The sequence below is a fragment of the Dipteris shenzhenensis genome, chromosome 1 (genome assembly GCF_047967505.1).
Source record: "Dipteris shenzhenensis isolate YYH24624 ecotype China chromosome 1, Dip_SZ_1.0, whole genome shotgun sequence".
NCBI classification, from domain to species: Eukaryota; Viridiplantae; Streptophyta; class Polypodiopsida; order Gleicheniales; family Dipteridaceae; genus Dipteris; species Dipteris shenzhenensis.
The window spans coordinates 32,259,336-32,279,967 of record NC_141596.1 but is presented as its reverse complement, the minus strand read 5'-3'; the positions used below and the strand labels follow the sequence as shown (position 1 = coordinate 32,279,967).

Here is a 20,632-nt window from a genome sequence, read left to right as displayed (position 1 = left end):
GTCGGAAAGAGAGGGAAATCTTGGTCAGGAGTAATTACCAGGGAGCATCTTCTTCCTTTCGTTTGAGTTTCTGGTTTTTCGATTTCCACTCTGTTATTGCATACCACAGAGAGAAATTCGAAAAGTTGTATATATATATTACTTTGGAGTTTGGCGTGTTGAGAAAAAAAAAAAAACCAGAAAAGGGAGAGAGTATATGTTTTTTTAAAAGAAATAAAAAAGGAATAGAAGAGAAGGAAAAAAAAAAAAAAACCCCTTTCCATTTGTGAAACTATGGAGGTGGAAGGACAGAATTCAAGAGTGAATCCTAGTGAGTCTAGAGTACAGTCTACACAACAGATGTCACATCAGGCAGCACCTACTTTTATTGGTAGGATTTCGATATTAGAGGATGCTTTACAGCAGATTATGAACCAGCAACTTCAAGTGAATGCTGGTCAAAATGAGATTAGGGGGATGGTGCAAGCCTTGTCGGCTAGACCGTCTAGGATTGATAAGGGCAAAGCTCCAGCAGAGCCAGAGCCCAGTATACATTCCTTAGAGCGCGCAAGGGTCAAAGTGCCTAATATCGCTAATTATAGACCGGAGAAGTACGCTGGTCGGATGACCGAGCGCAGCTCTGATGTGATCGAGGTTTGGTTACACAAGTGGGAAGAAGCCTTCGCCATTTGTGAGATTAGATCCGATCTAAAGAAAATCCGCGAGGCCACACACCTGTTTATTGAGGTAGCGGACAGATGGTGGATAAAGCAACAGAAGGATCAAGTTGCTCCAACCACCTGGGAAGGGTTTAAAGCTGAGTTCAAGAAACACTTTCTCCCACCTGATGAAGAATCCCGAGCTTGGGATGCTTATAGAAATCTTCGTCAGAGGAGCTTGTCAGTGGCAGAGTACACTGACAAATTCAGGGAATGTGTCATGAAGATAACAAACCCTCTCCCTATGTCGGTTCAGTTAAAGGACTATATCTATGGACTGAACGACAAGATCAAAATGGAAGTTCGGGCTAAATATGTGACTACATTAGATGAATCTATAGCAGTAGCCCTGAACTATGAGGATGCCAGAGGCAGATCTGGTGGATTTGTGCAGGCAGGGACTCAGTATGAGCACCCGAGAAAAGGGGGATTTCCGAGGAAATGGGTTTCAAAGACAAGTGTCTCGCAGCCAAGTGGCCAAACCAAGCAGGTGAAGCCGGTTGAGGAACCAGTAAAAACAAGTACCACCGTTGGGGTGAAAAGGAAAATAACTCCAATGGCAGCCCGGGCTTGGTCAAAGTCCTCGTTGACCCCTGAACAAAAAGAGAAAGCTAGAAAAGAAGGATTGTGCTTCGGCTGCCCTCAGCGACATCAGTGGAAGGATTGTCCACTGAATAAGGACCGTCGCACGGCTAATATGATAATATCTGAATGCGACGTAGAAATGCAGGAGAGTCCCAGTGCGGAACATATGCAGATGCAACTGGCGGGACCTTCTCAGAGGTTAGTACCTTGTTTGTTATGTGTGTCTGTTGCTAAGCTAGTGACGAGTGCACCTGATAACATCCTATCTAAGCCCGCAGCAACGGGGTATACGGCCTTTAATGATACGGAGTTAATTAAAATGAAAGGGCAAGTGGCCAGTCATGATGTCATTGTGTTGTTTGACTCGGCGTCAACTCACAATGTGATTAACTCCAAGCTCGTAAAGAGGCTGAAATTAAAGACAAGTCCATCTGACTATGCGTATACAGTCAGGATGGCCGATGGAAGTTCAACTGAAGTATGGGACCAAAGGGTTACCCAGTTGGAGCTTCGGATTCAGGACTATGCTGAGAAGCTTGATTTTGAAATGACCAAGCTTGCTCATGCAGATATAGCCCTGGGAATGGCGCGGCATTCTAGGAAGAATCCAGCCATTGATTGGAAAAAGCACGTATATCAATTCAAGATGAATGATGTGCTTTATGTCTTACGAGGTGAAAAAGATATACCTCAGGGACCGTTGGTTTCCGTGATGGAAATCAGAAAAGCTCAAGTAGAGTTTTTATTCCTTTGCACAGCATCGGTAGAGCCGGTGGATGAGTCTTCGGCTAGCATTGATGTTACGTAAAGTGGTGAGATGGCCAAGCTGGCTAATCTTATAACAGAGGAGTTCTCTGAGTGTTTTAGGGATGAACTACCTTATGGGTTACCTCCAGAGCGGAAGGTTCAGCATAAGATTGAACTGATCCCGGGGGCAGAACCTGTAAATAGACCTCCCTATAGAATGAGTTTTGCTGAAGAAGCGGAGGTGCGTAGACAACTGGAAGAATACCTCAAGTTAGGGCAGATTCAACCAAGTTTTTCACCTTTTGCTTCACCAGTGATATTAAAGAGGAAAAAGGATGATACGTTTTGCCTGTGTATAGATTACAGAGCATTGAATAATATCACTGTTAAGAACAGGTATCCGATGGCTCGGATTGATGATTTGCTAGATGCATTACATGGAGCCGTGATTTTCAGCTAGATAGATCTTAAGTGCGGCTATCATCAGATCCGGATTAGAGCCGAGGATGTGCATAAAACCGCTTTTAGAAGCAGGTTTGGTCATTATGAGTTTTTGGTAATGCCCTTCGGACTTACCAATGCTCCAGCGACCTTCGTCATGCTTATGAACGATTTACTACGTCCGTATATCGGAAAGTTCGTAGTACATTTTATTGACGATATCTTGATATTCAGTAAAAGTGTTACTGAGCATCGTGAACACTTAAGGATAGTGTTCAGTACTTTGAGGAAAGCCAGTCTTTATGTGAATAAAAAGAAAACTATACTGTGTATGGTTAGGCTTGAGTATTTAGGGTTCATAATTACTCCACAGGGGGTAGAAATGGATCCGAAGAAAGTGGCTGCGATACTAACTTGGCCAATCCCTCAGAGTCTGACCGCGCTGCTGCGATCATTCTTGGGATTTGTCCAGTTTTATAGAAGGCATATCAAAGGATATTCCGGAATAGTATCGCCATTGACTGATCTGACCTCAGATAAAGTACCTTTTATTTGGGGACAGAATCAACAGGAAAGTTTTAACACCATAAAACAAGCTCTGGTCTCAAGACCGGTGTTAAAAATAGTTGATCCCCAGAAACCGTTGTTCCTAGAAACCGATGCAAGTGGTATTGCGGTAGGAGCAGTCCTCCTTCAAGAGGGAAGGCCAGTAGCCTTTGAAAGCAAGAAGCTTTCTCCCTCTCAAAGGAATTGGCCAACTCATGAATTGGAGTTGTATGCTGTTATCCATGCTTTGAAAACATGGAGACATTATTTGTATGGTTCAGAGTTTTATATGGATGTGGATCATGATTCTCTGAAACATTTTTGTAAACAGCCTGACTTGAGGGGCCGCCAAGCTAGGTGGGCAGAGCTCATGCAGGAGTTTAATCTAACGATTCGGTACCGAAGAGGAAAAGACAATAAGGTAGCTGATGCGTTGTCTCGCATTATGCACAACCTGAGTTTCACGGTATTAGAGAGTGCTCTAATGATCGAGATCCGAGAAACTCAGAAGATGGACGAGTTTGTCCAGAGCTTATGGCCTAAGGCTCATGTGTTAAAACCCGGGGAAAGTGAAAAGGATGACCTGGCATCCAGAAAAGGCCAAACTTATGCAAGATATACCATAAGGGATGGTATGCTAGTTAGAAATGGCAAGGTTGTAGTACCTGGTCAGAATGATCTCAGGTAGAGAGTCATTCGACAATGCCATGATAGCCCATGTGCGGGACATCCAGGAGTCGAGAAGACCTATGATCCCGTGAAGCGAGATTTCTTTTGGCCAAAGATGAAAAAGCATATTCATGAGTATGTGACACGGTGTTTCTCGTGTCAGGTAAGTAAGGCCGAGCGGGTGAAGCCACCCGGAGTTTTACAGCCCTTGGAAATACCACTAAGTAAGTGGGAGAGCATTTCCATGGATTTTATTGTAGGGCTACCTGCAACACAAGGGGGATACAATTCTATCCTTGTGGTGGTTGATCGTCTAACCAAGATGACTCACTTCATTCCGAATAGAGAGTCTGTTAGTGCCCCGCAAGTGCCCGCAAGTGGCGGATTTGTTCATTAGACATATATTTCATCTGCATGGATTACCTAGATCCATAGTGTCAGACCGAGATGTCAGATTTACCGGTCATTTCTGGATAGCGGTATTCGAGACACTGAGGACTGAGTTAGGAATGAGTAGTGGGGATCATCCTGAGACGGATGGTCAGACGGAGAGAGTCAACCAGACTTTAGAGGATATGCTGAGGGCATATGTGTCATTGAGGCAACATACATGGGACAAGTGGTTGCCATTGTTGGAGTTTGCCTACAATGATAGGAAACATTCATCTACCGGGTTCAGTCCGTTTGAGCTGAACTATGGTTATAGACCAGCCAATCCGACTATAGTTGGAGTACCTCAGAAAGTGCCTAGTGCCGCGAACTTTGTAGTTCAGATGCGGGAGATGCTAGCACTTGCGAGAGCTAATATCCGCCAGGCTATGGATAGAGCCAAGGTGTATGCGGATGAAAATCGGTCTATAAGAGTATTTGAAGAAGGAGAAAGTTTTTCTCAGAATATCTTCGCACTCGAAGTCGTTGACTTGAGGAGAGTGTGCTAAGTTATCACCTCGATACTGTGGGCCGTGGTTAATTCTAAAGAGAATAGGCAGTGTAGCCTATAAATTAGAATTGCCACAGGGGTGTAAGGTGCACCCGGTTTTTCATGTTTTGCGCTTAAAGAAATTTTTGCATACAGGTGACTCACTAATCGAAGGTGTGGTTTTGTTTCAGGAGATAGAGGATATTGCAAGGCGCAAACCAACAAGAATCCTGGACCGAGGAACAATGCAGATACGAAATCGGAAGATACCCACGGTGTTGGTTGCATGGCATGGTCAGCCTCTATCGGAAGCTACCTGGGAATCCGTATACCAGTTACGGAGAGCGTTCCCAGATTTCATCATCGAGGATGCTGATGCTTGAAGAGGGAAGGAATGTTATGCTCTAGCCGAGATAGCATGACCTCGGATAGATCGGTGGGCATTTTCTCTTAGATGACCAACTTTTGTAATAGTTAATGTGCGTAATTAAAATGGTCAAGAGAAGTAACTGCCAAGGTCCTAGGTGAGGGCGGAATGGCATTGACTAGATAGTTCTGAGTGCTAAGGCCTAGGTGCACCTAAATGTGCAATAATGCCAAGGGGCAAGTGGATTTTAATGTGCCCCAAGAGAGGGGTAAAATGGTGCACCAAGTGGAGAGGCCAAAATGTTGACATTTGGCAAGGAGAACTATCTAGGGAATTGAGGGTCTCAGGAACAAGGATAATGGAAAATAACGATGGATATATACGTAATATGACGCATCAGGTCCCTGAGAATTGGCTGGGAGGAAAATTTGAAGGCCATCGCCCGTGATTGTGCTAACAGAAAAAGGAGAAGAGACGTGACTTGTATGAACGCAGGAAAGAGTTTCGTAAGTTTGAATCAGAGTTTGCGACAAATGATGCTGTCGTAACCAATCTGGAGAGTGGATTTGGCATGAAGGCTCTATGGGTGTATACATGAAGAATAAACCATGATACCACTCTTTCCTGAAACAAGCTTTTTTGGCCGATACATAATGCGAGGAGCACTGGATCTTGCTGAAGTCGTCCATCAGGGTGGGTACAATATATCCTGCCCTGGTCACTGAGAATGACTGAAAGACAAAAGTCCAAGTCCCATCTAAGGCCTCTGTGCATTTGGATCTCCAAATCTGCCATGCAGTGAGACTGGCAATGATTGCCCAAGCCAAGTCTTTAGAAGGAGACTGAGGTCTATGCAAAGAACATGCACTGCATCTAGAGCGATAAGCAATGGGACTCCTTTGGTGGCGAGAATGGCCCTATTTGAATCTGCTCCATAGAAAATCTGGGGACCTTTGTATGAGCCAGGCCACAGATCCCCAAATGATGTAACAAGTGCCTCTCCTCATTCTGGCAGAGAAATGTGCGAATGCCCTGTCAGACCCTTTAGGCCTTTTTGCAACCCAAATGCAATGCTGAAAGGGCTCAAAGGCTTTGAAGCATCACGGGCTTTTGGGATTTGCATCGAGAGTTTGTCTCCAGGTGTTGACTAGGTGTCCAACGTGCGTGAAGAGCTCGAAAAACATGAAAATATGTCTTTCGGTAGATCTCTAAAATTGTCTCCAAAAATGGATTTTCATGGGCAAGGTGATGCCATAGGTCTCCTAGTGTGCTCGCCCTTTTAGGCTCTAAAGTTGGCGTCGCCTAGCATTCCTGATTGTGTAGTCAAAGAAGGATAGTGATTTCTAGGGAGCTGCCGCATCTGATTTTGCCACTCTCTAGGGTCCCATGGTGAGTGTTGGAGCAGGCATCGACCATAGAGCCAAAGATGCCAAAGACAAGCAAGGAATGAGGATCTACCCACCATTGGCCATCATTGAGGCCAACCACTCAGATTGTGTGAAGAATAGCATCCTCAATTGGCTCTTTCCGTGTCAAACTAACTAGTCTTCAACCTTCTGCAACCTTGTAGAGTACTCTCTCCTCCCGTGTCCTAAATGATGCAAATAACCTGTAAAGGAAAACCTATGTGTGAGAAGTTTTCTCAGTGCGATAATTTCTAACATTGCGCATGATCATGTGCTTATATCTAACAGTTGATCCCTAAATTGGATTTTAATATGAAAAACAAATGTTGAATTTTTTCGATGTTTGGTTTTTGGTCGAATTTGGGGTTTTGGGTTCGATCCCTTACTAAAACAAGAGATTATATTGAACAGAAAGCAATGATGCCATATTGTTAAGAAATGGGCATGTTTCCATGTTTTTGAGATTATCATTGGTGTTTGCTAGTGGATTGACAATCCCCTCATGCATTTCGAGGGTCCCATTGGGAATCATGCTATCTTTGGAACATATCCGAGATTTGTGCTGGCATCACTCACTTAGGGGTGTACTGGGGGCGACATGAGGCGGCTTCATGCTGAGACGCAGCAATGATGATACCAGAGATGGGGCACGCGCTTTTGGGTCTTGTATTCAGTCTCCTATTGACGTGGCCTATTTGGAACTCAGGGGCACAGTCCTAGTGCCCCCTAGTCATTTCTTGTCTTGTGACGAAGTCAATGATCATCTACTGCTTGTCAAGCCTTGTTTCCTTCATGTAGCAGCCCTTGCTCTGAACTGCAGTCACAAAAAACATTTCGAAAGGTAGAAACATGAAAAGTTTCAAAAAAAAAAAAAGTTTTGAAATGCGTGGTTGTACTCTCTGGTGCCGAAATGCATATAATATGTCCCACATATATATGGTAGATGCTAAACATGTAGAATTTCCTATAAATACTACCCTTGCCAATGACATTCACAGCATTAAAGTATGAAATATGTATTGTATTTCTAGCTCCTGAGCTCACAAATGTCAATGGCCTTGGCCCATGAAATCCATTATCCAACAAGAAATCCAAATAATGAGTAAGTATCAGCCACTTGCATGAACATTGACCAATAATGTAAAGATCAGAAATGATTAGCAGCCAGCCAACCATCAGATTTATCATTCAGCAAACAATGGTCAACAATAGCAAAGACAAGTACCATTGAGCAATAAAGACCATAAATGATCAGCAGCCAGCGAGCCATCAGATTTATCATTCAGCCGACAATACATGCCAGGGCACGCGAATCGTCAAGGCTTTGAAAAACCCCTAAAACCTTATCTACAATAATCCGCACATGTTTCTTTGTGAAAGAAACCTTTTTTTCACAAAGAAACAAGTTTTGTTGCGACTACTCCTTGCAGTTTCCCTCGCTGCCCTCTCCTTGCTGCATCCTTCCTCCTCTTGGGCCCCACAGGAATGGTGTGGGAGATGGTGCGCTGAGACATTAGAGCGCCGGATACGTGGGCACTCTCCGCTTTGCTTTACATGGCCTGAAAAATGGAGAATCATAAGGGAAGAAAAATACAGGGACAAGAAGGACAAGGAAAAGGGAAAGGCTACAGAGTGTACCAAAGGCGATCTCAACGCGAGGACTGGTAGTGAGAATCAGGCGGATAGGACTGCCACATGCTGACATGGCTCTACCTCAGCCTCCCCCCCTTTGGAGCTTCTTTGAGCCTTGGGCCCCTCTGACGATTCCTCCCTGACTCATCTCATTCTCCGACACTGTCCTCCTCATGTAGTGCATTCTCTCCCCCCCAATTCCTATTCTTCTTAGAACCCATGCCGTACTGAACTCCACCTTGATTGGGTTTTCTCTAGCTCGCCCTTTTCCATCCACCTCCATGCTGTACGGATACTCACCACAGTAGCCCCTGACCTCCAAAATCTCTTACAGCAGCTTCCACAAAGATGCACCACATTTGCGCTCAAGAGTAGTAGGTATAGATAGATAGCCTCTGGTGTGACTTCGTCATGATCCTAAGTGGGGGCCTTTGATGTCTCAAAGGAGGTAGATGACCTTCATTGTCGAGCAGATTTGACCCCAGGGAGCAGCCTTGCTGTAGAGGAATGGATTGCCACAATGTAGTTTACTATTGAGGGGGCCTCCAAGTGGGTGGATGTCGTGAGACGAGAGCCTGCAAAGGGAACTGTTTCCACCACCTTACTTGAGTGGTAGTAGAGAGCTAGTAAGGCTCTCAACATTAGAGTTCGTGGGATTCCCCACACCCCTCCGTTGTCACAGATGCTACTACTTTTGTGATCTCCACCTTTGGGGTGCCCAAACATGGCATTCAGGGGCCTTGGCGTGTAGGACATGACCCCTAGTGATACGATTCAGAGATACCCAGGCTCGGTTACATAAGCAAATATCTTTGGATTCATAAGAGGATGCCAAACATACACACCAGATCCATAGCCACATAGTATGGGAGATATTGGATCCATGCGCACCTGAGAGCCTCATGAGTGGACCACATAGATGGGATCCCTTGCCTTCACATCACATTTATTAATCTCATAGCTCACTCCCTTAGGGTAGGAGTACTCACATCTATCCTTCGATTTGACAAGACACACACGTCTACGTCATTCACATATCACCAATACGACTTTGATCACTCCCTAGACCACATCTATGGTAGCTATCTCTCCACCCCTCCTAGAGCACATAGACCACCAAGTAGACAGAGATATCAATACCCTCCTCGCTAGATCCATCAATGTTGTAGCACAACGCATTCAAAACTGTGAGAAAATCATTCAAAGAGTCTGTCCCCAAAATTGTTGAAACGATGATGAATGCAAAGCACTTAACCAACACTATTACCCCATGCTTGGTAAACAATAGTTCCTTTCAGCCACGAACAAGAGCTCTCAAGGATCATGTATAGCAACAATTCCCAAGGAAACTCCTAGAAAGGAGATTACCATGTTTTATTGAAGACCTGGTCTTTGGGAATCCTATGCACATACATTGTATGACATCCCTAATCAACCCATGCCTAATCTAGACGACTTCCTCATCCCACCACTTCTACGGCCTTTAACATAGCTTGATAAAAAGAACCATCAATAAGTTGCAGAACGAAAAGGCCTAGAATCAGGAGGGCCTTCAAGTATAACTTATAACTCATAGGTGGGGCCTTGTTCCAATACAAGCCAAGGTATTCAATGATGCCTTTTACAAAGGCTTTTCCTCCAACACTATCATATCCATTCACAATGATGGGGGTCCAATGGATGCATGCAACTATTGGACTGTCATGGTTGGCCACTTATGGCCAAGGTATACAGGTCACCTATGGAGAAAAATCAGTAAGTATGAAAAGAGCAACAACACGTTAGTGATTAGGCAAGAAGGTTTTAGACAAGATTGGTCCACACTGGACCACATCTTCACCCTCAGAGCTATCATAGAGGAAGCCAGACACTGGAAATAAAGAGTATACTCCTCCTTAGTGGATTTTCGAAAGGCCTTTATCTTAGTAGCATGGGCTTGTGCCTCATCGCATAGATTAGAGTGGTAGGTGGGTGACTGTGGCTTCATATGAGTCACAGGCTGAGTGCTCACCATAGATTGTCGGAGGAGCAACACCATTAGGTTGAAATAGGCATGCCCCTTATATCCATCCCTCTTCGGTCTCTACATTGACAAACTGGCTTATTTTGTGAGCACACTAGATGGTCCTGGATCCACCTTGGCACAGATATTGGGATATCTCAAGGTATATGCCCCAGGCACACCTTGGGTTCTATGTGTGTGTGCTGATTGAGAGATTCTAGGAGCTGATTGAGGAGATGATTGTGGAGCTTGGTGGCTCATGTAGAGGTGCCTACATATGGACCTCACCCTTCTTCATTCTATACGCATTCTCTTGTTTCATGTTCAGCTTCATGCTTTCCTTTCACTTCTTCAACATGGTATCAGAGCACTATGATCCTCCTTGAGCCCATTTATGCCATGTCATCATCTTCTTCTTCTTCTTCATCTTCACCATTTCTTTCCCAAATTTGTGAGAGCTTGTTCTCCCTCGTCGTTTCACCATTCTCCAAGCCCTTTGTGCTGTAGAACAATCTCTGTAGGGCACACCTTCAGCTCGAAGCTTGTTGCGAAATTGTGCCTCCATCGCCTGTGCCAACAAGAAAACAGTCCGCCGATGTATCGTGTAATGCCGCCTCTATGCTCACTCATTTCCAAATTCCTCTGAGCACGAGTTGGGCGACACTACAAGCAAGCTGCTGATGAAGTTTGAGCTCGTTTGGTTAAGCATTTGAGGAGAAACAGACAAAAAACCAGTCGATAATCAAGCTCCTAGCTATGGCGACGTGACGCGGCATTTCGCCTTTCCTCTTCAGTGGCTTTTCTCTGGTATACCAGCTTTATTTCTACCTATAAAGCCCTCTTTTCTTTGCCTTGAAGAGTGAGATACAAGCCCTCCAAGATCAGGCCTCTGTTTTGGACAGTTTTGACAATGTTGTGAGTTTGGTGCTACATTAGATGCTACTTTGGCATTTCTGATGTTTTAAAGTGTTGAATAGCATCAGTACAATTGTGGCTACAACTTTCCTTTAGGTTGCTATACCTGGATTTACTTGGAATACTTTCATTTAGCCGCCTCTATGAAGCATGCAAGTTGAAGTATCATTTTCATTATGATTTTTATGGAATTTGGTTACAAGTCTTTGCTACACCAAATGCTTGTACTTTGAAGCTTTTCAACTTTTTCTAGCCTTGTAAGAGAGTAGACACTGCCCATTTTGGGTTAGACCCTCTCATGGCTACCTTCTTGAATATTGATAAGTTCAATGGTAAAGGCTTTCACACATGGCAGATGAAAGTTAAGTTTGCATTGATGAGGGAAAACCTCCGGGGGCTTGTCAAACCTGCTTCAACTTCTTCTTCAACAGCCTCTAATGCTGGAGAATCCTCAGCTCCTACACGCCCGGTTCGAGATCCTGCTAGAGAGGAGAAAGCCTATGGCATTATTGCTCTTGGCTTAGGAGATGACTATATTCATCACATTTCTGATTTGGAGTCTCCTTTTGAAGCTTGGCAAAAGCTTGATATTCTTTTTGGTGCTAGCTCTCACATCTCAAAATTGTCACTTAAGATTGCTTTCTTTGAATTGAAGATGGCTAGTGGCACTCCCTTGGCTGCCCATGTCAATCACATGCGGAGTCTCATGACTCAACTTGCTTCTATCAACTCTCCAATCACTACAGATGATGCAATGGCAGTATTGCTTAAAAGTATGCCTGAAGATTATGATCATGTTGTTACCACATTGAAAAATCTTCCTAATCCTACTCTTGAAGGTCTTATTACTGCCCTTCAAGAAGAAGAAAGGCACAAGGAACTCCGGAGAGGCAGTGACATAGCCTATGCCATAAAAACTCAAATGGGCAAGTTTCAACCTTGCAAACATTGTGGGAAGACTAATCACCTCTCAAAAGATTGCTTCAAGATCAATCCTTGCAAATATTGTGGCAAAAACAATCACCATGAAAAGTTTTGTAAGGCCAAAAAGGAAGCAACTACAAAACCAGAAACTGCCAATTTACTTTCAATTGATGTGCCTCCACAAAATGAGGCCTCCTATGATGATTATGCTTTTTGAACTAGCTCCACATATGCTCCAGATCTCTCTTTTATGTTGAGTCAAGGTACTCTGCATGGATAGTCCTCCAAAATGAATGGAATAAACTATTGTGTTTTGTCAACACCTCTGGTCACCATATGGTGTAGGCCATGTGTATGTGTTTAACTCCATGGTACCTCCTGCAGACATTGTGTGCATGTACATGCAGGGGAGATAACCATTGGGGGGTCTTATGTATCCCTTTGTTTACTTCACACCCTTGGGAACCCTTGCTAGCATGAGATCCTAGCCATAGATTTATCCTTGACCACCATGAGATGGCATGAGAAACTATGAGACTAGATATATCCTTGACATAGCCTGAGGTGTGCTAGAGGCACAGTTAGGTGCCCATAAGCACTGTTAGGTGGTGGTAGATGCCACATAGGATGATTGAGAGATTCTAGGAGCTGATTGAGGAGATGATTGTGGAGCTTGGTGGCTCATGTAGAGGTGCCTACATATGGACCTCACCCTTCTTCATTCTATATGCATTCTCTTGTTTCATGTTCAGCTTCATGCTTTCCTTTCACTTCTTCAACAACAGATCCTCATACCAATCTTGCTTTTATGCTAATGATGTGGTGTTAATCTCAAACGTAGCAGAGGGACTACAGATGCATTTGATAGCTTTGCAGACCTTTCGTGAGAGTTGGGATATGGAGGCCCAAGCTGAATAAAACCAAGGTAATTATCTTGATACCAATGAGGCTCAACTTCAGCTTGAGGGTTTCACTCTCGCAGGAAAACAAACTGAGATCGTACGATCTCATGTATACTTGGGAAGCATTTTCAGGAGTCCAAACCTTACCATGAAACTAGAAGCTCAAGAATGCTTGACTATAGGGCATACATCGTTGTTGATATCGGAGAGAGAATGCTTCCAAGCACACTTCCAAGACGTGAACATGAAGTCCCTCCTTTTGACTCTCTAGTTCGACCAGCTACTCTATATGCAAGTGCCTTTTGCGCAGTAGACCATAGAGAGAATGAGTGGACTAGCTTTGAGAAATTACAGGTGCTGCTATCTCGCATAAATCTTGGGAAGAGATGCACTCTACATGACATTATTTTGGCTGATTTCACAGCGATACCCCTCCACAAGGATGCCTCATTCCAAATCACCACATACTTGGACATAATTAGGCAGCACCGCTTGACAGACATGGGTAATAGCTGTCTCATATTCCATGCAGCTTGCATCTAAGGGGGATGTGCAGTGTTGGTACACACGCGCCACTAGATGGTTCGAGTCACAGAGCATGTCAATCAATCACATACCCCCATATCAATACTAACCAAACACCCCCTTCATCTCACGTAGCAAGAGGTCATCACGTCATCCAAGATTATACTGATGACAGGTTTACAACCTCTCAAGTAGTACAGATTACTAGTTAAGAACTGCATCCGACGGATTCTAAAGCAATGCATTGTAGCATATATCATTGTAGAGACCTACCCTTTGTGACACACAAGAGGTAGCAGCAGAGATGTTTTGATCGGATATCTCAGATACTATGAGATTAGGCAGATATAAAACTGTCTTTTCACTTCACGATTAGAAGGATATCAATAGTTCATCGACTCCTTTGAGCAGAAATGTGCTACCCTTTCCACCATTAGTCATCTGACTCAGATCTAGACTCACAAGGTCCCCTGTGGGAAAGAAAGGAAGAAATTTAATTGACGTCTTTGAAAGACCGAAGGGTCTACGAAACTAATAAAAATCAGTTACCTTAAAAACTAGGGAAGGAAATTAGTGATTTTAACGAGCTGCATGCGTGCACAGTGCCACTGTATGTGGTCTTGGCATTGACGTCTCTTATGAGTAAGCCGTCTCCCTACTGCATGTATCTATGGATGTCCTGATAGAGTAAAAAATGGTGAGACCTGTCCCTCCTCGAGGTCATTCTAGCATAATCGGGTGTCTGTGGAGAAAAGTAACAGGCCACAATGTACACATCTATGGATGGGGCCTCTTGACTTGGATCCACATGTAACAAGCATGCTCATTTGTACCTCTGAATGTGACGTGTGGGCAAAAATGGTTTGCCACTTTGCCTTGTGCACCCATGTACTATAGGAGCCCTGCATTTGGGCTCAAATGTTCATACGTGTATACTATGTATGAGGTCTTTAGGCTTTGGGCTATGATGCGCATACATGTATACTATGTATGAGCTCTTTCTCTCAGAAAGTCTCGACAAAAGTGCTCGGTTAGAAACATAAAGTCCAGTGGGGCTTTCACTTTTGGATGATGAACCTATCTTGCCTCCATCACCCTTTTGATGCCCTCCTTCCGGTCTCAATCTATAGTTGTGTGAGCTCTTCTTTGACAAAATTTGGGGTTCTTCTCTTCGTTAGGACTTCATGTTGCTTTGGCATGCTTAAGCTTGATGATCAATGGCTTCTCGAGGGATTGTCTGCTTTCCCACTCTTCATGCATTCTCAATGTGAGATTGATCCAACCCAAACTTCTCAAGCATATATTTCATGCTAGTCTCCAAAGGGCTGATTGCATCCTCTCTTGCATCATCAATCCCCTTTTGAAGAAACACGTTATCCTCTATGCCAAGGAGATTCCTCCAAAGGGAATATCTGTCCTTTCGTAAAGCCTTATGAATATGTTTGTTGGATCGTCCTTGGTAGAGTAATAAATCGTTTGGACTTGCTGATTTTTCAGCTTTTCACTGATGAAATGATATTTAATATCAATGCTTAGTCTTGGAATGATGCATATGATGTTTCACAAAAGTGATGCATGATTGATTGTTCAATGAATGAGGACCGCACTCTCTTGTGTCGCCACTAAAGAATTCCAAATATATTGTATCTTTGATATACCCAAGGATTCTTGTGGCTACTTGCCAATGGGTGGCCTTAGGATGTGCAATCATCAATATACAGAATGACACAACTCATTGCTTATGAAATGTTACACCAAAATCAAGTTTCCCACGAGCTGCATGGACAAAGTGGCATCTCTTTTGGCTCATTCACATCGACATCCAATTTCAATCCTGTCTCCATAGCATTGGGAATTGGTTTGTTGTTGTACATATAGAACGTCTTTTTGCTAGTCACAAGTGTGATTGAGCAGCCCAAATGAGGAAACTTGATGCCGGAGAGCTATCTTGAGGAAAAGAATGGGTTGGTATATCCACTCTGCAGCCATCTAGGCTTGAGTGGCAGTAGTGCTTTCACTCTCATTTCTAGAATCCCTGGACCAAGACTCTTCTCTTTGACTCTTTGGTCTGCCCAGCTAGTATTATGGCAGCCCTTGTTGGGGGCCTATCAATGGCAGCCCTTGTTGGGGGCCAAACATATCAGAGACAATTGGGCCCAAGTTGAGAGACCTCAATTCTCATGCTCTCACGGATGATCCACAGTAAGCCTTCAGTCCTGGCCAAGTTTGGAGCATCCCCACTACAGCTTGATATAGTGTTCCAAGTTATCTTGTATCTCTACCACATTAGGAGTAGAGCTCTTGCACGGTGGTTGGCCCTATTTGCATCCATGGCCGTGGCGGTTAAGGGTGACCAGAGGTGCTAGTACGCACATACACGCAGGTGGTTTGAGAACCTGGGGCTCCACATAGACATATTGCTCTCTTCCAAGACAACATTGAGGCCCCCTTCGTCCCACTCACATATTACGAGGTGAACCAGGTCATCTGAGAGGATCTCTTATAGTTACATACATTCACGACCTAGTTGGCACCCCACAAGCTCCATGTGAAGCTCAGTTTTTACAGAGACCATTGCTTGCGGATCTCAGCAGAGGGCTTCATTGATCCACCAAGATACACACGGATCCACCTCCCACTCCTTGAGGATATCTATTGGGCAGTTTTGCGTCCCATCACACCGACTTCGCATTGAGAGTGGACGGCAGAGGGCATTACTAGAGAGGGTTTCATTTGCACCCTATGCAATCATGAGGAGATTGAGTTGGAGGAGCATTTTGCTCTCAGATGCCTGGTGTACTATGAGATCAGAGGTTGCCACCAGTGCCTCTTCAAGGATGGGTTTGGACCCCTATCTAGTCTCATGTCCTACCCAAATTAGAAAGAAAGAAAGAAAGAAAGAAAGTTTATTAAAGTCTTTGGGAGACCGTGAAGGTCTATGAGACTAAAGATAACTGATACAATGAGCATAACGGTGGCGGTCTCAAAACGGGCCAGCCAACCGTTTCTACAAAAAAGAGGCTATGAAGGACGGTGTGTCTAGTCCTGATACAAAAAATATGTGTCTACCTCCAGATGATACAAAAAACAAAAATGGGATAGAGGGGGGAGATACAGTATATATGTGCAGGTGGTGATCGTCAGAGACCAATCATAGAGGGGCCGTCAAATGGGAGGCCAGAAAAAACCCTGCGATAGATGATTGGCCTCTGACGTCACGCGGCCTAATCGAGCTCGGTCGTCGGGGGCGGCGGGTGGCCCTATGGATGAGGGCAACGGTAACCTCGGTGGGGCGGACAGAGAGCAGAGACGAGATGTCATGGACCCCGATGTGTGAGTCTGTCCGCTGGCGCAGCTGTCGTGGCTCTGGCTCTCGCTCATGTCTGCATCGTCGGCTAGACTGAGGAGAGGTATCCTGTGACTGGAAGAAATAAGTGATAGGCCGCTGGGTGTCCTCACATTGTGTGTGTTGCTCGTGTCGCCGTGCTTGGAGAGAGGTATCTCAGTGGCGAGTCATCTCATGTAAGAAAGCGGCTAGGCATCGCTGATCCGAGAACTGCAGCATGTGTGGGAGGGGGCCGAATCCGTCGCGGAAGAGGCAGTGGTACCGGCCTCGAATGGCATAATAGATAGGACATCTGAAAGCAAAGTGCTCCTCCGACTTGATCTCCTGCAAGTCGCAAAGTGGGCAAAGGCGGTCCTCTCGTGGGATACCCTCTGCGCGTCCGCTCTCGATCCGTAATCGGTGTGACGAGACCCTAAACTGACCGAGGGAGATCCGGAGCGCATGTGGTAGATGAAGCTGTGTGTAACCCGGAGGTGTGATGAAGCCCTCCTGTGAAATCTGGAGGCAGTGTCGGCGGTAGAAGTCGAGCTTCACAGGAAGCTCGGAGTGAAGAAACCATGTCCGCCAGGTGTGGAGCTGGAGCAGATCCGCTCGAATGAGCCGGTTGACCTCCTGGTCAGTGGGGGAGAGGGGAGATGGTGGAGCGTCGAGGCTGTACTGAAAAGGAGGCAATCGGTCTAAGTCGAGGCCCAGTCGGGTGAACCAACTGGAAAGACGACTATACGAGCATGGCTGGTCCCCATCAACGGATAAGGCCATAGAGGAGAATAGGGCTAGCCAAGGTAGGCAGAGGTGACCGTCGGCGGAGGAGCTGAAATCCCTGACTCTGTGGAGATAGGTGATAGCTTGAAAAGCCGCATCAAGCTGTAGGGGTGAGGCGCCGAACTCTACTAGAATGATCTAGTGTGGTACCGATGGTTTGCTGCGGATCATCCGAGCAAACATCAGTATCTGTAGGCGCTCGACTCGAGCCCACTCTGTGTCTGAAAGGTCGACTCCCCACCACGGGCTACCATACATGCCTGCTGGGCGGACCAAAGAATCAAAAAGGAGAGACTTGGTCCGCGGGTCCTGGAAGTGGGAGTGGTAGCAATGTCGCTCCAGCCTGGCAAGGGCGTTGATCCCCGGCTGATCCTGGCCTGCATGGCCGGGCGCATCGTGAAGATCGGGCCTGAGAAGACAACGCCCAAGTATGTGTAAGAGTCAACTATCTCAACAGGGTCGCCGGCGAAGAGGAACTGCTCTCGGTGCATAGCGGGTCTGGAAGTGTTGAAGATCATCACCTTGGTTTTCCCAAGGTTGACCTTCAAGTCATGTGTATCACAGAAGACCTGAAGTCCATCCAGGTGTCGTTGAAGACCAGTAGCAGAAGAGGATAGTAGTACTACATCGTCTGCGTATAGGAGAATCTGGATGACAGCCTCCGCAAGAGAGCTGCCTGCACCTCCGAGTGTCCTGATGGTGGTCTCGAGCTCGTCGATGTAGAGGCCAAATAGAGTCGGTGACAAGGGACATCCTTGTTTGACTCTGATAGTGCTCGTGATCACTGGGGTCTAGCTGGTGCCAATCCTGACCTGCCCCGTCACCCGCTCATAGAGAGCTACTACTGCCCAGATAATCACCGAGTCGTAGCCTAACTCCTGCAGGCGTCTGACGAGTCGGGCACGGGGAACGGTGTCGAATGCCTTGCGGAAATCCACAAAGCAACAATATACTCTCTGTCTCTTGTGTCTGGCCTCCTCAATGATCCCTCTAAGTGTAAAAATGTGATCGTAAGTCGAGTGATCCGCCCTGAAGCGGGCTTGTCCGGATGCCCTGAGCCCCTGTACTTGTGCGCGAGCACTGACCTCGCCATCTAACACTGATGCATAGATCTTGGACATAACATGTCCAATCATGATGGTCCTGTAATTCTCTGGATCCATGGGATCTCCTGCTTTGTGGATGGGTGTGATAGTGTTTAGGTCCAGGCTCTGGGGAACCCGTGGCAGACAGCTTCATTGAACAGCGTTGCCAGGATGGGGGCTAGAGTTTTGATGCCATAGGCAACAAACTCTGTGCATAGGCCCTCATGATCCTTAGCTTGGCCGTTGTGAAGCTTATGCGCTGCATGGGTGACTCCCTGGGTTGTGAAGAGGATACAAGAAGTGGGGCGGGGGGTGGCTGAGAGGTCGGGAGGAGGCTGATCAGGGATATCATAGAGTGTACGTGCGTAGGAGTGCCAGAGGGAAGTGTCTGTGAGGGGGGAGGGGGATCGGCGTTCTAGGAATTTCCTCCAGAAATCCTTGGAGTTGCTACTAAACAGAATGTTCAGTAACGTATCCTCATTCTGGCGCAGGAAGGCTAGCTTCTTGCGATGGACTAGTCGACAATAATCCTTGGTGAGACATAGGTTGGCCCTAGCATTTCGTTGGGTCGTGAGTCGGAGTGTGCGGCGTAATGCTTTACACTCGTCATCATACCAACTATTGCAAGGGGTGGAGCCAGCGGGTGGAGGGCGGGTGGACCGAGTAGTGGAAGGAAAAATGTGGCGGGCTGCATTGTGAAGGGAGTGGGTGATAAGGGTGGCTCGGTGATCTAGAGAGGGTATGGTGTCTATGTGTCTGAGGAGGGAGGCTAGGTGGGCTGAGTAATCAGGTGAGAGGTTATGATCAAAGTGTATATCATGATAGGTAGTGTAGTGCGGGGTGCGGCTGGGAGGGGCTCGGGGCGCAAGGATATGAAAGAACAGGTAAGTGTGATCGGCTCCTGGGCGTAAGGGTGCAGTGCGGAAGTCAGTGATCTGTGGGGCTAAAGCAGGAGATCCCAGAATGTAGTTGATGACACTGGCTCCTACGCCATATGGGAAACATGTGAAACCAGAGGAGGCAGGCCACCGGTCTAGTCCATTGTAGATGACCAGATCATGTATATGTCCAAGGTCCAAAAGAGCCTGCCCATACGCAATAACGGGAGCGCGACTGTCAGCCGAGGAGCGGGGGAAGCCCGAGTCCTCTGTGTCCATCTCAGGTAATAGGACCGGATCTAAGTGGAAGTCCAGGAGTGATGTCTGATGTGCACCTGTCCTTGCGTTGAAATCCCCAACTAGGAGGACCTCTCCGCGTCTGGAGAACTCCACAATGTCTGAGTAGAGATCTAGATAGGGGGATACCCCCGTATCCTCACGAAGATATGAAAGAACAGGTTAGTGTGATCGGCTCCTGGGGGTAAGGGTGCAGTGATCTGTGGGGCTAAAGCAGGAGATCCGAGAATGTAGTCACGACATTGACTTCTCCGCCATGTGGGAAACATGTGAAACCAGAGGAGGCAGGCCACCGGTCTAGTCCATTGTAGATGACGAGATCATGTATACGTCCAAGGTTTAAAAGAGCCTGCCCATACGCAGTAACGGGAGCGCGACTGTCAGCCGAGGAGCGGGGGAAGCCCGAGTCCTCTGTGTCCATCTCAGGTAATAGGACCGGATCTGAGTGGAAGTCCAGGTCCAGGAGTGATGTCTGATGTGCACCTGTCCTTGTGTTGAAATCCCCAACTAGGAGGACCTCTCCGCGTCTGGAGAACTCCACAATGTCTGAGTAGATATCTAGATAGGGGGATACCCCCGTATCCTCACGAAGCATCCTGGCACCTTTCATCCATGAGGCGGTTGGAGATAGGGATCATTTGCTCAGGTTGTGTAGGCAAGATCAAGTTGTACAGCCAAACCCCACTCAGAGCATGATCACTACGTTTTTCCAGCCATACAGCATGGGCCAGCAGGGGTCAGGGAGACAAGGCTCCTAAGTATTAGAGCAAGAGACACGTTAGAATCATGATTGGGTTGAGGCATAGATCAGAGTAGGGGACCTTCCCTCCATGCTCACCAAATCAAAGACACGACGACACGAGTGACACTGTCACTTGTTTGCCGCAGGGCCATAGCCAAGAGGCCACAATGGACCACATAGCCGACAGTCGTCAGCATCCCATCACAGGTTTCATGCTGCCACAACAGCCTCTCCCATATCGGCG

At 46.2% G+C, this 20,632-nt stretch overlaps 1 protein-coding gene across 2 annotated transcripts in view; it reads left to right on the top strand.

Annotated features, from left to right (window-relative positions):
• Nucleotides 1-20,632, top strand: part of BIN4 (double-stranded DNA binding protein) — a 100,209-nt gene that overhangs the window by 50,948 nt on the left and 28,629 nt on the right. The gene's annotated exons all lie outside the window — the stretch shown is intronic.